The following is a 16,896-nucleotide window of genomic DNA, read 5'->3' as shown; positions in this document are numbered from 1 at the left end:
TCGATGGCCCTGTCAATTTCAGCTTATACTATTGTTTACTATATTATAAACTCAATGACACCAATCTCCCTGGCAAAGACATGCACACTAGGCCACTGTATCGTTGTTATCTAATCTCATTTTTCACAGGCGCAATAGGCGAGCTATTGCTGAATGGTGTGTTTGTTCTGATGTATAAACATTAATATCGATCATTCTATCGTTGCCAACCGTATTACAAAAGTCGGTTTGTAGACTTTACATAATAAGGCATGATAAGCATCGTGCACAGATATTGCGATGCACACGTTTAGCAGCAGCCTACCCAAAAGTGCGGCCCATCAGAGCCTAGGAAACACTGCGAAATGCTGCAGTGGGTGGTTTCTATGTTATGCTCAGGTTTTTCCACGGAGCAAAAAAGTCCCATCTCGAACACATAGTCCTACCTTGTCGCCATCAACATCATAGACTCAGGAAAAAAATATTGTTCTCCATCATTTTCTCCAATAATTCAGTGTTTCTAGGATATTCTGAGCGTTTAACACGCTGCCTAGTCCTAAAATAGGCTCCTTGAAGGAAGGAGATACAGTATGTAGGCTACCACACCCGTAAAGCCATGTCGACCACCAGATCGATACCAGGGTATGTGTATGCAACGAAATTACAATGGTAATAAGATTCTTGCTTTGATTATATTTTTTTAGATGAAAGGTGGATGAAAAAGAGGTGTGAAGGATAGCGGCACCGTTTCAAAGGCTCTGGTACCAACACCCCTCTACATGTTAGAATAGGCTAGAATAGATGGATGATTTTTTTTTTATGCATGGTGGAGGAGTGAATTAGGCTATCACATTAGGCTACTTGTTCTCATCACCATACATTGGCCCATATTTGCTGCGTGTCATAACTATCACGAAAATAAATACACATTTAAACTCGAAATCATTCATTTTCGTTTGATAATGATACATTTAGATTTTTAGAAATAATTTCATCGTTTAGTTTTTTAAGCAGTCAAAATCGGGGACATCGTCACCTCATCATTTGTCCTACTTGTCTGAACAATATTATGGTTAGCTCTGTGAAGGAAATTAGCAATATATCGATTAAGCTGAAATATAACGGGAATCTGGTTTAGGCTCTGGCAGGCAGCCTATTCAAGCAACAAAAAAAATGCTGGTCAGAGAGCGGCTCTGCGACATTTTTATAAGGTTATTGACAGACTATAACCAACCGATTCGTCAAAACATGCAAACGTTTCAGAAAAAGCAAAGAATTCACCTACTTTATAAGCGTTACAAGGAACCCAGAAAGGCGTTGTTGGACTGCAGATGTCGAAAAGATTCGGGAGAAACTGCGGTTGTCGCCATATTGTTGCTGCTATCTTCCCTCTCAGTACTTGCAGCTACCCTGGCTGCATAATTGATGACTCTCAGCAGAAATGTAAGGGAGTGTCGCCAAGTGCCTTTCACTGAAGAAATCAGTGACCACCACCACCATTCATCTTCGCTTAAAAATAGGCCTATGATAAACAGGTGAATTGTTATCTAACATTTGTTCAAATACCTCCACGAGATGTGAAATCGTTAAAAAGACTAGCCTATAAGACGTTCAGCATAGGCACAGCAACTGAATGAGCAAAGCCATATAAGCTGAACATGGTGTGGACCACTTTTTACAGTCTTGTAAGATTTCTTTCTGATGGATGATACGCGGCTTACTACTTACTGTACATGGTGGGCAAAGTAATGAGTTGTTGGCATAGATCTACAGGAATGTTTTACTAAAATGATTACATGAGAAACTTGAAATTGGCCCTAAAATTCGTTGCAAATAAGGATATGCAAAATCAGAAATTATATTGTAGGCTATGGTAGGATAAACCTATAATATTGTTCAAGGGTATCAACATTATCCCTTTTTTTTACAGACCTAGTAGGTTATTGACTCAAGTGACCTCTCGCACAGCCTGCAGTACTAATCAAAGAGTGACCAAACGTGGTATAACGTCACAATGCCGACACCTCTACACTTTGAAATAATACATGAAGGAATCACTGAATGAACCCCCTATTGGATCCACCTGTCAGTTTAGTCCATCTAGCCTACATTTCCTCTCTCAAATAATGGACTTTAGGGCATTTGGAATCTTTCTATGTGCCCTGTAAGGGAGTGTATTGTTGTCTGAAGTTTCAGCACACGGAAGTAAGTCGTAGACTTGTTCGCAACGAGTAGGCTAGGGTTTGCACTTGGAGCCCGCGCTAAACGATGCTTGAACGTGGCCTGAATGTGGCTTACTCAAAGTTGCCAATACATTCCGAGGCGATGACGCGAACGCTGATCCTATTTAACTGACACATGGGAGATCTTCCCCATTTCTAATGTAAATCAAAACTTTAACTGAAACTTAAACTGAAACTTAAATGTACATTCTAAACGTTTAATATTCGGTGTTGTTAATGATCGCATGCTGACAGCGGCCGTTGGCAGACGCTCCAGGAGCGTCACGTGTTGTTGGAGGGCGTGATGCACCATTGGGTGCTTGGCCTTGGCAGGCCAGCGTGCAAGTGAAGTCGTGGCACCTCTGTGGCGGGACTATCCTCAACAACCTCTGGGTGCTCACTGCTGCACAGTCGTTCCGTGAGTCATTTACAGGCCTGCAAGAATAGGCAGCCTATATTTAGTAGATATTTTTATTAGAGAACTCCTAGCCTGAGTGGCAGTCTGATTGGGCTATCATGCCAACTCCTTGTCACTCATTGTCATGCCATGTGTTTGGCTGGACAACGACAGCAATGTAGTTGGCAAGAGCACACATATATATTGGTATAGGCTAGAGGAATTACTGTAAAGCAGCTAAATCCAAAAAAGGCATAAAGGTATATTTACTTGATATAGGTAATTAACAGTGGAACTGATACATGCAGGCTTGGCTACACCTTTCAGATTACTATTTTGTTAATTGTTTAGCCCAAATAAGACAATGCTATAACACTTTGAAATGACATTAGTGACCGACACACGCTGCCATTTTTCCTTAGTCATTGCTCAATGTAAAAAAGCTGCTATCACTTTTCTGCTAAATACAGTCATTTTTGTTGTTCACCCCAACTCTCTTTTCTGCTGCACCTAGACCCCATAGGATGTCCAGTCTACGCGTGTTGGCAGAACTCAATGTGCTAACAGCGCTATGTTACAGAGGTCAGAACTCATGAGAAGTTTCACCACCCCAGCTTCTCCAATGACCTACCTCTTCTGCGTCTCTGCTCTCCACTGGAGTACACTGACTTTGTCCAGCCTGTCTGTACAGTGGAAGACGAGATGGAGGAATTCAATTTAAACCTCAACCTGTGTTTTGTCAGTAACTGGGGCAGCACTTGTTTCAAAGGTTTGTGTGGGATCTATTAGGAAATTACAATATTACCTTTATTAATCAAACTGTTACATCTGAAGCTGGTCTCCTGCACTGCTCAACCCCCCGTATAACACAAAGACACCCATTTGAGAGGACCACAGGGTCAGCCACAGTTCAGTGCCCCTGGGTGAAGAGCAGTTAGGGGTTAAGACAAGGAGTTGACATGATAGCACAAACAGATCTGGGACTAGACTATAAGAGCCTTGCTCAAGGGCACAACAGTGCTGAATGTTGAATTTAGCAGTAGATGAATACAGCATGTGTGTCTGGTCTCTCTTTAGAAAAGCCGATGGGCATACTGCAGGAAGTTGAGGAGAAGCTGATTGAGAGAAACACTTGTAATCGGATAGACTGGTACAACAGTTACATCAAGAATGGTATGATCTGTGCTGGCTCTGAGACTGGGGGGGTTGACACATGTCAGGTGAGATGGCCATCATGTGGGTGTGTCCAAAATGGCACCTTATTCCCTTTATAGTGCACTCCTTTTGACCAGAGCTCATGGGAAATAGGGTGCGATTTGGGACGTAGACCATTTTGAACTTTTTTTATAGTCGCTCCCTGTGCTTACCCCATGCATTATGCCTGTCTCATAACTAAGGCGTTATATGTCTGCATATGATGCATTATAAAAAGGGGTTAATTTATTCATTTTTTTCCCTTCATGAATTCATTATGAGAATAAAGTTGTGTTCTCCATTACAGTGCCTTCGGAAAGTAGTCAGACCACTTGACTTTGTCCACATTTTGTTACGTTACCGCCTTATTCTAAAATTGATTAAATAAAAAAAATGTACACAATACCCCATAATGAAAAGCAAAAACAGGTTTATAGAATTTGTTGCAAATTTATAAAACAGAAATATATTATTTACATAAGTATTCAGACCATTTGCTATGAGACTCGAAACATTCTGTTTCCATTGATCATCCTTGAGATGTTTTTATAACTTGATTGGAGTCCACCTGTGGTAAATTCAGTTGATTGGACATGATTTGGAAAGGCACACACCTGTCTATATAAGGTCCCACAGTTGACAGTGCATGTCAGAGCAAAAACCAAGCCATGAGGTCGAAGGAATTGTCCGTAGAGCTCCGAAACAGGATTGTCTCGAGGCACAGATCTGGGAAAGGGTACCAAAACATGTCTGCACCATTGAAGGTCCCCAAGAAAACAGTGGCCTCCATTATTCTTAAATGGAAGAAGTTTGGAACCACCAGGACTCTTCCTAGAGCTGGCTGTCCGGCCAAACTGAGCAATCGGGGAGAAGGGCCTTGGTCAGGGAGCTCCAGAGTTCAGCACTCCACCAATCAGGCCTTTATGGTAGAGTGGCCAGGCGGAATCCACTCCTCAGTAAAAGGCACATGACAACCTGCTTGGAGATTGCAAAAAGGCACCTACAGGACTCTCAGACCATGAGAAACAAGATTCTCTGGTCTGATGAAACCAAGATTGAACTCTTTGGCCTGAATGCCAAGCGTCACGTCTGTAGGAAACCTGGCACCATCCCAACAGTGAAGCATGGTGGTGGCAGCATCATGCTGTGGGGATGTTTTTCAGAGGCAGGGACTGGGAGACTAGTCAGGGTTGAGGAAAAGATGAACGGAACAAAGCACAGAAAGATCCTTGATGAATACCTGCTCCAGAGCTCTCAGGACCTCAGACTTGGCACACCTTGGCATACAGGTGTGCCAGCGTCATACCCAAGAAGACTCGAGGCTGTAATCGCTGCCAAAGGTGCTTCAACAAAGTACTGGGTAAAGGGTCTGAATACTTACGTAAATGTGATATATATTTTATATAATTTAACAAAACATTTTAGAAACCTGTATTTGCTTTGTCATTATGGGGTATTGTGTGTAAATTGATGAGGGAAAAAAAACCATTTGAATCCATTTTAGAACAAGGCTGTAACGTAACAAAATGTGGAAAAAGTCAAGGGGTCTGAATACTTTCCGAATGCACTGTATAGGGGATACAATCATCCCACCCCTGCAGATTTTGCTCACGAAGAGACAGACTCGTTAGATCATTTGTTTTGGTACTGTCCATATGTAGCTTGTTTTTGGTTGCAGGATACTGAATAAAAATATAAATGCAACAATTACAAAGATTTTACTGAGTTGAGTTCATATAAGGAAATCAGTCATTTGAAATGAATTCATTAGGCCATAATCTATGGATTTAACATGACTTGGCAGGGGCACAGCCATGGATGGGCGTAGGCCCACCCACTTGGGAGCCAGGTCCACTCACTGGGGAAGCAGGCCCAGCCAATGAGTTTTTCCCCACAAAAGGGCTTTATTACAAACTGAAATACTCCTCAGTTTCATCAACTGTCCGGGTGGCTGGTCTCAGACGATCCTTAGGTGAAGAAGCCAGATGTGGAGGTCCTGGGCTGGCGTGGTTACATGTGGTCTGCGGTTGTGAGGCCGGTTGGACGTACTGCCAAATTCTTTAAAACAAAGATGGAGGCGGCTTATGGTAGAGAAATGAACATTAAATTCTCTGGCAACAGCTCTGGTGGACATTCCTGCAGTCAGCATTCCAATTGCAAGCTCCCTCAAAACTTGAGACGTCTGTTGCATTGTGTTGTGTGACAAAACTGCAGATTTTAGAGTGCCCTTTTCTTTTCCCCAGCACAAGGTGCACCTGTGTGATGATCATGATTTTTAATCAGCTTCTTGATATGCCACACCTGTGAGGTGGATGGATTATCTTGGCAAAGGAGAAATGCTATAATTATCAAGGCTCGGGCTAAGACCCAGATGCAGACACAGGAGGCGAATAATACGAGTCTCAGAGTTTATTATAGTACAAGGGGCAGGCAAAAGGTAAGTCAAGGCAGGCAAAGAGTCGTTATCCAAATCAGAGTCAGGCAGGACTCTGTATTCAGACCCTTTACTCAGTACTTTGTCGAAGCACCTTTGGCAGCGATTACAGCCTTGAGTCTTCTTGGGTATAATGCTACAAGCGTGGCACATCTGGATTTGGAGAGTTTCTCCCATTCTTCCCTGCAGATCTTCTCAAGCTCTGTCAGGTTGGATGGAGAGCATTGCTGCACAGCATTTTCAGGTCTATCCAGAGATCTTCGATCGGGTTAAAGTCTGGGCTCTGGCTGGGCCACTCAAGGACATTCAGAGATTTGACCTGAAGCCTCTCCTGCGTTGTCTTGGCTGTGTGCTTAGGGTCGTTGTCCTGTTGGAAGGTGAACCTTCGCTCCAGCCTTTTCAGTCAGTTATGAATACCAGGCCTGGTATCCAAGATTTTTCATAGTGTTCTACTGTTTCCAGTACTTGTCTTATATTATTTCCAATGTATCGTCCATATAAAAAAACTAGGCTGAATAATATCCGACAATACGTTTTTAATTTTATGCGCTCGGTATTTTGTTAGAATTTTTGCATCACAACACCGAAGTGTAAGGGTCCTCCAATTTATTGAATGGACTGGATCTATATATTGTTTCAGTAATTGCGAAATCAGACCTTTTTGTTGAGTATGATACTCCACTATTTTTTTAGGTGTGGTTAAAACATGCTAATAACGGTCCTATGAGTACATCCAAAAAGGTTTGATGTACCTTAACTGGTATGCCATCCAGCCCTGGAGTTTCCCCGGATTTAAAAGGCTTTAATTTCATCAAGAAGTTTCTCCTCTGTAATTTCGCCTTCACGTGAGTCTTTCTGTACAGCTGTTAATTATTAATAGAAAAAACGTCCGTACAATTAACTTTGGTTAATGGTGATGGAGAAGACTGAAACAAAAACATATGCTTAAAGTACTTTGCTTCCTCTTTCAAAAGATAGTTTGGTGAATGATGGGTGACTAGCATTTCTATGTTGAAGATTCAAAAATTATTTGGTGCATTATCCCCCATATTCCATCCAGTTCGCTTTATTTTTACAATATATTACACTGGATCTTTCTTGAATAAGTTCCTCCAGTTCTTTTTGTTTTTCCTCTTGCTTATTCTGTGCCTCTATGGTACCGTTTTAATTGCTATCTATCTGTACTGTTAGTCACTCTATTATAAACTCTATTGACCTAAATTGATTTTGTTTTAAATATGAGCATAGAATTTCATGGCCTCTAAAGGCACATTTAAAAGTGTCCCATATAATAAATGGATCTGCTGTACCTATGTTTTGTTGGAAAAAGGCAGCTATAAGTTCTTGTCTTAGTTTAAAAAATAAAATCATCCAAAAGGTTGATTAAATTGCCCAAGTGGAAATTCTGTAAGAGTAATGTACAGTGGGGAGAACAAGTATTTGATACACTGTCGATTTTGCAGGTTTTCCTACTTACAAAGAATGTAGAGGTCTGTAATTGTTATCATAGGTACACTTCAACTGTGAGAGACGGAATCTAAAACAAAAATCCAGAAAATCGCATTATATGATTTTTAAGTAATTAATTTGCATTTTATTTTCTTGGGAACAGGAACAATGGTGGCCCTCTTGAAGCATGTGGGGACAGCAGACTGGGATAAGGATTGATTGAATATGTCCGTAAACACACCAGCCAGCTGGTCTGCGCATGCTCTGAGGACGCGGCTGGGGATGCCGTCTGGGCCTGCAGCCTTGCGGGGGTTGACACGTTTAAATGTTTTGCTCACGTCTGCTGCAGTGAAGGAGAGCCCGCAGGTTTTGGTAGCGGGCCGTGTCAGTGGCACTGTATTGTCCTCAAAGCGAGCAAAGAAGTTGTTTAGTCTGTCTGGGAGCAAGACATCCTGGTCCACGACGGGCTGTTTTTCCTTTTATAGTCCGTGATTAACTGTAGACCCTGCCACATACCTCTCGTGTCTGAGCTGTTGAATTGCGACTCTACTTTGTCTCTATACTGACGCTTAGCTTGTTTGATTGCCTTGCGGAGGGAATAGCTACACTGTTTGTATTCGGTCATGTTTCCGGTCACCTTGCCCTGATTAAAAGCAGTGGTTCGCCCTTTCAGTTTTGCGCGAATGCTGCCATCAATCCACGGTTTCTGGTTTGGGAATGTTTTAATAGACGCTGTGGGTACGACATCACCGATGCACTTGCTAATAAACCCGCTCACCGAATCAGCGTATTCATCAATGTTGTTGTTCGCCGCAATGCGGAACATATCCCAGTCCACGTGATCGAAGCAATCATGAAGCGTGGAATCCGATTGGTCGGACCAGCGTTGAACAGACCTGAGCGCGGGAGCTTCCTGTTTTAGTTTATATCTATAGGCTGGAAGCAACAAAATGGAGTCGTGGTCAGCTTTTCCGAAAGGAGGGCGGGGGAGGGCCTTATATGCGTCGCGGAAGTTAGAATAAGTTAGAATAACATAACAATGATCTATAGGGTTTTGCCAGCCCTGGTAGCGCAATCGATATGCTGATAGAATTTAGGGAGCCTTGTTTTCAGATTATCCTTGTTAAAATCCCCAGCTACAATAAATACACCCTCAGGATATGTGGTTTCCAGTTTACATAGAGTCAAATGAAGTTCGTTAAGGGCCATCGATGTGTCTGCTTGGGGGGGATATATGCGGCTGTGATTATAATCTAAGAGAATTCTTTAGGTAGATAATGCGGTTGGCATTTGATTGTGAGGAATTCTAAGTCAGGAGAACAGAAGGACTTGAGTTCCTGTATGTTGTTATGATCACACCACGTCTCGTTAATCATAAGGCATACACCCCCGCCCTTCTTCTTACCAGAAAGATGCTTGTTTCTGTCGGCGCGATACGTGAAGAAACCAGCTGGCTGTACCAACTCCGATAGCGTGTCTCGAATGAGCCATGTTTCCGTGAAACATAGAACGTTACAGTCTCTGATGTCTCTCTGGAAGGCTACCCTTGCACGGATTTCATCTACCTTGTTGTCAAGAGACTGGACATTGGCGAGTAGTATGCTCGGGAGCGGTGCGCGATGTGCCCGTCTACAGAGCCTGACCAGAAGACCGCTCCGTCTGCCCCTTCTACGGCGTCGTTGTTTTGGGTCGCCGGCTGGGATCCGATCCATTGTCCTGGGTGGTTGGCAAAAACAGAGGATCCGCTTCGGGAAAGTCGTATTCCTGGTCGTAATGTTGGTGAGTTGATGTTGCTCTTATATCCAATAGTTCCTCTGTATGTAATAAAACCTAAGATTTTACCTGGGGTAACAATGTAAGAAATAACATATAAAAAACGAAATACTGCATAGTTTCCTAGGAACGTGAAGCGAGGCGGCCATCTCTCTCGGCGCCGGAAGTTTTTGCTGACAGCTTTGCACATTCTTGGCATTCTCTCAACCAGCTTCACCTGGAATGCTTTTCCAACAGTCTTGAAGGAGTTTCCACATATGCTGAGCACTTGTTGGCTGCTTCTCCTTCACTCTGCGGTCCAACTCATCCCAAACCATCTCAATTTGGTTGAGGTCGGGGGACTGTGGAGGCCAGGTCATCTGATGCAGCACTCCATCACTCTCCTTCTTGGTAAAATATCCCTTATACCACCTGGAGGTGTGTTGGGTCATTGTCCTGTTGAAAAACAAATGATAGTCCCACTAAGCCCACACCAGATGGGGTGGCGTATCGCTGCAGAATGGTGTGGTAGCCATGCTGGTTAAGTGTGCCTTGAATTCTAAATAAATCACTGACAGTGTCACCAGCAAAGCACCCCCACACCATAGCACCTCCTCCTCCATGCTTTGTGGTGGGAAATACACATGCGGAGATCATACGTTCACCCACACCGTGTATCACAAAGACACGGCGGTTGGAACCAAAAATCTCCAATTTGGACTCCAGACCAAAGGACAGATTTCCACCGGTCTAATGTCCATTGCTTATGTTTCTTGGCCCAAGCAAGTCTCTTCTTATTATTGGTGTCCTTTAGTAGTGGTTTCTTTGCAGCAATTCGACCATGAAGGCCTGATTCACACAGTCTCCTCTGAACAGTTGATGTTGAGATGTGTCTGTTACTTGAACTCTGTGAAGCATTTATTTGGGCTGCAATTTCTGAGGCTGGTAACTCTAATGAAATGTTCCTATGCAGCAGAGGTAACTCTGGGTCTTCCTTTCCTGTGGTGATCCTCATGAGAGCCAGTTTCATCATAGCGCTTGATGGTTTTTTGCGACTGCACTTGAAGAAACGTTCAAAGTTCTTGAAATGTTCCGTATTGACTGACCTTCATGTCTTAAAGTAATGATGGACTGTCATTTTTCTTTGCTTATTTGAGCTGTTCTTGCCATAATATGGACTTGGTCTTTTAGCAAATAGGGCTATCTTCTGTATACCCCCTGTATACCCCACAGAACACTGATTGGGTCAAATGCATTAAGAAAATAAATTCCACAAATTAACTTTTAAGGCGGCACACCTGTTAATTGAAATGCATTCCTTATGAAGCTGGTTGAGAGAATGCCAAGAGTGTGCAAAGCTTTTTTGGTAACTACATGATTCAATATATGTTATTTCATAGTTTTTATGTCTTCACTATTATTCTAAAATGTGGAAAATAGTAAAAATAAAGAAAAACCCTTGAATGAGTAGGTGTTCTAAAACTTTTGACCGGTAGTGTATACGAATAACTATCAATAGAAAACAGGTATCTGTGTTGTTGGCTAGCTCTTGAACAACAGTGTCCCGACGAGAGAGTACATTTCTATGCCAGGTGAAATCTTGCATCATTAGCTCATTGTTATGGATGTATCTAAATAAATGTCACTAGATAACAGCTTTAACAAATGCAAATGAAGCTACATTGTTGTTCTTCTGGCTGCACTGTTTGAAGTGACTAAGTTAGCCGTAGTTGGGCTAGCTAGCAAGAAAGGGTTAAGAACGTTGTCAGCCAATATGGAACATTTAGAACGAACGACTGGGATGCATCCGTAGATACAGAACAAAAAGACAACGACTGGGTCGCGTCTCTGGCAACCGAACCGATTGAACGAACAACCAGCCGGGTTAGGAAGCAACCCTAGATTTGTGTTGGGACTATATCTTGTAGGATGAAATAGTACGAGTAAATGAATCAAAATAACGTTTTTAATGAAAATATGTCAATCATTATTTGAATATGTTGGTAACCCGATGTATAAAAGTGATAATTCCCTCGATGCCAGGGTTTGGAGGATATATTGACATCGTTTGCCGGCCCTCGACCTCGTCTTGGCCCTAACAACACCCGTGCCAATATATCCTCCAAACACCGGCTTCTCGGGCATTATCACTTAAATATGTAACGTTAGCCTAGATGTAGGCTAGTAGGCTCATGTTAACTAGTGTCATGACTGTCCTGTGAGGATCCAAATAGGTCAGATCAGCTTTGCAATAAATAACTTCAACCAGACCCCCCCCTCACCTGCAGAGGGGGGGAGGAGGGAACTGGTGGGGGTTAACACCTCACGCCCTGTTGTAAATCAAGGACAGAACATTCAGCATCTCCCTTTCCAATGTTCACCAGAGGAATGTGCCTTTGTTTTAAGAAGACTTCTCCTGCCGAAACTCTAACACGTAACTAACACGTTCTAAAGCGAATACTAGAACAATATTTCTAACTTAGGATGTGGGGAATGGTCAGAGGCGATCCAAAGAACACTAATGTCATTTTGGTTATTTTGTGATGTCATTAAAAATGTTATAAAGGAAATACTGTAACTTGGATAGTATATACCCACTATATGTGTGAAGTGTCCATCCTATGCGTTGTGCATGAAATATGAAAAATGATGAGTATTTTTGTTAAGAGAGGGACATGAAATTTGGAACCATAAGAGATAATAGTTTTACATAACTTTGCACAGTGACAAGTCACGCCTGTGAGTGAGGTCAGAAGGAACAGAAGGAACTGAAGGAACTGCCCTTTTGAACAAACTACATAAAATTATGAGATAAGAATTAACCTATCAGACCAGAGAGACATAGAGCTGCAGCTCACTTTTAAAGTAGTTTGAACTCAATCTCAGCACGAGGTAGAGATGATAAAGTCACCTCCCGGACAATCACTGGTACGGCTGATTAGCTGGGACCATTCTACTACTCTTTTCAAACCATCGTATTCTCTTCCTCCACTGGGAACCATCTACACGGCTGGCTAGCCTATCTTCAAAGAAGCTTCAGGAGCGAATGGAAGGAAAATCAACTCTGTAGTTCTGTTCAGGACTACACAACAAGTCACCGGATACCGGACGACTGCAGAGAAGAACAACAGTAGAAGACAGGTGGGGATCCCTTTTGGACAATCAGAGCCTTACAAGCGTGCCACGAAAAGGCCCAACCCCTTTCCAAGGTGGCCCAGTTCAGAGAGATACACAGCAAACCAAGGCATTTTCACGTAAATACATTCAGGATTTCTTACTCCAAGCGGGTGGCGGTTGGTGTGTAAAGCATAGGAGTGCTATAAGTGAGAGTAGTATCTAAAATGTACCAACGTTAAGTGTCTCTGTCCCTCTCTCTCCATGTCTTTTGTAACAAGCAGCCATATTGTTGTCAGTCCGCTAGGAACCTGTTTTTAATGTATTAAGTGTGTATGTTTATCCAGTGTTACCATTTAGTTAGCTAGTAAATAAATAATTAAACCAATTTGTGTAGTACTGAATCATAAGGCTCGGAATTTTGCAGATGCAAAGAGGTTACGACTGTTCAGAATGATGATATGATACGAGGTTATGAGTAATAAGTTGACTGTTTATAAATGTGATAGGTAAAGACCTTTAGAGTTTAATTCGGGAGATGGTAACTTTAAAGAACTTCTCTCGTGGTGCCCCAGATCCTAATTAGTTAATTGTGACATGATTAATTTAAATCGGGTATCAATTAAACATATTTAGGTTGATTAGATAAATAACAGTCTTCAGATTAAATTAAAAGTGTCACGACTTCCGCGGAAGTTGGTGGCTCTCCTTGTTCGGGTGGCGTTCGGCGCTCGTCAACCCCCTGGCTTTCTAGCTGCCACCGATCCATGTTTCTGTTTCCCATTTGTTATGTCTTGAGTGTACACACCTGGTTCCCATTAAGTTATTATTATTTCCCTATTTAAGCCTCTGGTTCCCATTATGTCTTGTGCCTGATTGTTCCTGGTTTGTGTTCGTCTTTTGTGTTAGGGTTTGTGATCCCTGCGTGGATTTATTTCCGGATTATTTTCTCGAGTAAAGTTAGTTATTTTACTCAGTTCTGTGTCCTGCGCCTGACTCCGTTCTCACCTCTGCACAACTAACACCTGACAAAAAGTCAAGTCACTAGCTAATTTAGCTGGTTCATTTTTGCCCATGCGAGGAAGTTAGGCTAGCAAGCATTTTAGCTAGGTTCAACTAAACTTTTGTTTTTTTTACTCGCTTGCTTGTGCACACACACACACCAATCAGTACCATGGATAGCCACATTATATTAAGCTACATTGTTGAATGACTTTTTTTGGGGTATCTTTATGCTTGTTTTCAGTGTATTAAACTAAGCATAGTATATAGCATTGTTGATTTTCTCATGTTTAAGTTCAAATGGTCCTGGAATAGCGGAGGCAGTGCTCCTGTTGTCTTTGTGCTGACTTGCCGTAACTACGTGGTTCTAAATCAGTAGCTCGTTTCTTTGTAAAATGACGAAAACATGAACTTGCTTCACTATGCTGCAGGTCATATAACTGCTTGTTACGTGCAATATTTGCTTTGTGGACTTCATTGGACAGATGTTGCTCTCCGGCTTTGTGATGAAACAAACGTATAGTGGAATTTATTCCACTACTCTGTGACTGTCGTCTTTTTGTTGTCGGCGCCTTATTGAAGGCCTATATCATGGTGGCGTATGAACGAATGGGTTACAGAGCAAACAACGTAAATATCACAACATGCCTTGTAATATGGCTTTACTGGCTTGGCTTCCCCAGTGATTTTACCCACGTACCGCTACTGATCGTGGAAGTTAGGCCTCATCCATAGCTCAATTTATTCATTTGTGTAGTAACATTTTCCCAGCAGCCCCATCTCAATCAGCTTTATGTAGGCCAGGGATGGGCAACTGGTGGCCCGCGAGAAGGCCCTTGGATTGGTGGCCCGTGAGAAGGCCCTTGGATCAATTTCTACCCCCCCCCCCCCAAAAAAAAATATAGGCCTTATATACACAGTGGCAAGAAAAAGTATGTGAACCCTTTGGAAATACCTGGATTTCTGCATAAATTGGTCAAAAGAATCTGATCTGATCTTCATCCAGGTCACAACAATAGACAACCACAGTCTGCTTAAAGTAATAACACACAAGCAATTATACGTTTTCATGTCTTTATTGAACACACCGTGTAAACATTCACAGTGCAGGGTGGGAAAAGTATGTGAACCATTGGATTTAATAAATGGTTTACCCTCTTTTGGCAGCAATAACCTCAACCAAACGTTTTCTGTAGTTGCTGATCAGACCTGCACAATGGTCAGGAGGAATTTTGGGCCATTCCTCTTTACAAAACTGTTTCAGTTCAGCATTATTCTTGGGATGTCTTGCATGAACTGCTGTCTTGAGGTCATGCGACAGCATCTCAATCGGGTTGAGGTCAGAACTCTGACTGGGCCACTCCAGAATGTGTATTTTCTTCTGTTCAAGCCATTCTGTTGTTGATTTCAAGTCTTGTTGTCCTGTTGCATCATCTAAGTTCTGTTGAGCTGCAATTGGCGGACAGAAATCCTGACATTCTCCTGAAAAATGTCTTGATTAACTTGGGAATTCATTTTTCCATTGATGATAGCAAGCTGTCTAGGCCCTGAGGCAGCAAAGCAGCCCCAAACCATGATGCTCCCTCCACCATACTTTACAGATGGGATGAGGTTTTGATGTTGGTGTGCTGTGCCTTTTTCTCTCCACACAGTGTTCCAAACTTCCTTCCTAACAACTCAACTGTAGTTTGATCTGTCCACAGAATATTTTGCCTGTACTGCTGTGGAACATCCAGGTGCACTTTTGCAAACTTCAGACGTACAGCAATGTTTTTTTTGGACAGCAGTGGCTTCTTCCGTGGTGTCCTCCCATGAACACCATTCTTGTTTGGTGTTTTACGTATCATAGACTCGTCAACGGAGATGTTAGCTTGTTCCAGAGATTTCTGTAAGTCTTTATCTGACACTCTAAGATTCTTCTTAACCTCATTGAGCATTCTGCGCTGTGCTCTTGCAGTCATCTTTGCAGGACGGCCACTCTTAGGGAGAGTAGCAACAGTGCTGAACTTTCTCCATTTATAGACAATTTGTCTTACCGTGGACTGATGAACATCAAGGCTTTTATAGATACTTTTGTAATCCTTTCCAGCTTTTATGTAAGTCAACTATTCTTAATCTTAGGTCTTCTGAGATCTCTTGTTCGGGGCATGGTTCACATCAGGCAATGCTTCTTGTGAATAGCAAACTCAAATTTTGTTAGTGTTTTTTATATGGCAAAGCAGCTCCAATATATCCAATCTCGTCTCATTGATTGGACTCCAGGTAAGCTGACACCTGACTCCAATTATCTTTTGGAGAAGTCATTAGCCTAGGGGTTCACATACCTTTTCCAACCTACACTGTGAATGTTTAAAATATATATATTTTTTGTCTATATTGAATACAATAATTTGTGTGTTATTAGTTTAAGCACACTATGTTTGTCTATTGTTGTGACTTAGATGAAGATCAGATCAAATTTGATTATCAATTTATGCAGAAATCTGAAATTTGGAACTCAGTCAGGCTCTCAACTTACTGTTTTGAGTGATAATAGTAGAATACAAAATTTGCTTGTGCATCAGCAGTTTTTCTCTTTTTATGTCAGTCACTGATAGTCAGTCAATTAGCCATGTTATCTAACATTTTTTAGATTGCCAAGTTAGCTGGCCACTAAACTATCTAAACTTGTTATCATGATCGATTTTACTCAGATATCATATTAAAAACTGCAAACATTTCTCTCCACCCTATGGAAAAATGTGTAGAATTGAAAGAAATGAAAACAGCTAATTTTCCTCTCCGCCCCATGGCAAATGTGTAGAATTGCAACAGACTTGCTTTAACACTACAACATACAGTTGAAGTCGGAAGTTTACATACACGTATGTAAGGATGGTGTCATTAAAACTTATTTTTCAAATCACTCCCCAAATTTCTTGTTAACAAACTATAGTTCTGTCAGGTCGGTTAGGACATCTACTTTGTGCAAGACACACGTAATTTTTCCAACAATTGTTTACAGACAGATTATTTCACTTAATCACAATTCCAGTGGGTCAGAAGTTTACATACACTAAGTTGACTGTGCCTTTAAACAGCTTGGAAAATTCCAGAAAATTATGTAATGGATTTAGAAGCTTCTGATAGGCTAATTGACATCATTTGAGTCAATTGGAGGTGTACCTGTGGATGTATTTCAAGGCCTAACTTCAAACTCAGTGCCTGTTTGCTTGACATCATGGGAAAATCAAAAGAAATCAGCCAAGAACTCAGAAAAATAATTGTAGACGTCCACAAGTCTGGTTCATCCATGAGATCAATTTACAAACGCCTGAAGGTACCATGTTCATCTGTACACACAATAGTATGCA

This window comes from Salvelinus namaycush, chromosome 16 (genome assembly GCF_016432855.1).
Source record: "Salvelinus namaycush isolate Seneca chromosome 16, SaNama_1.0, whole genome shotgun sequence".
Lineage (NCBI taxonomy): Eukaryota > Metazoa > Chordata > Actinopteri > Salmoniformes > Salmonidae > Salvelinus > Salvelinus namaycush.
This window is presented reverse-complemented; position numbering follows the sequence as displayed.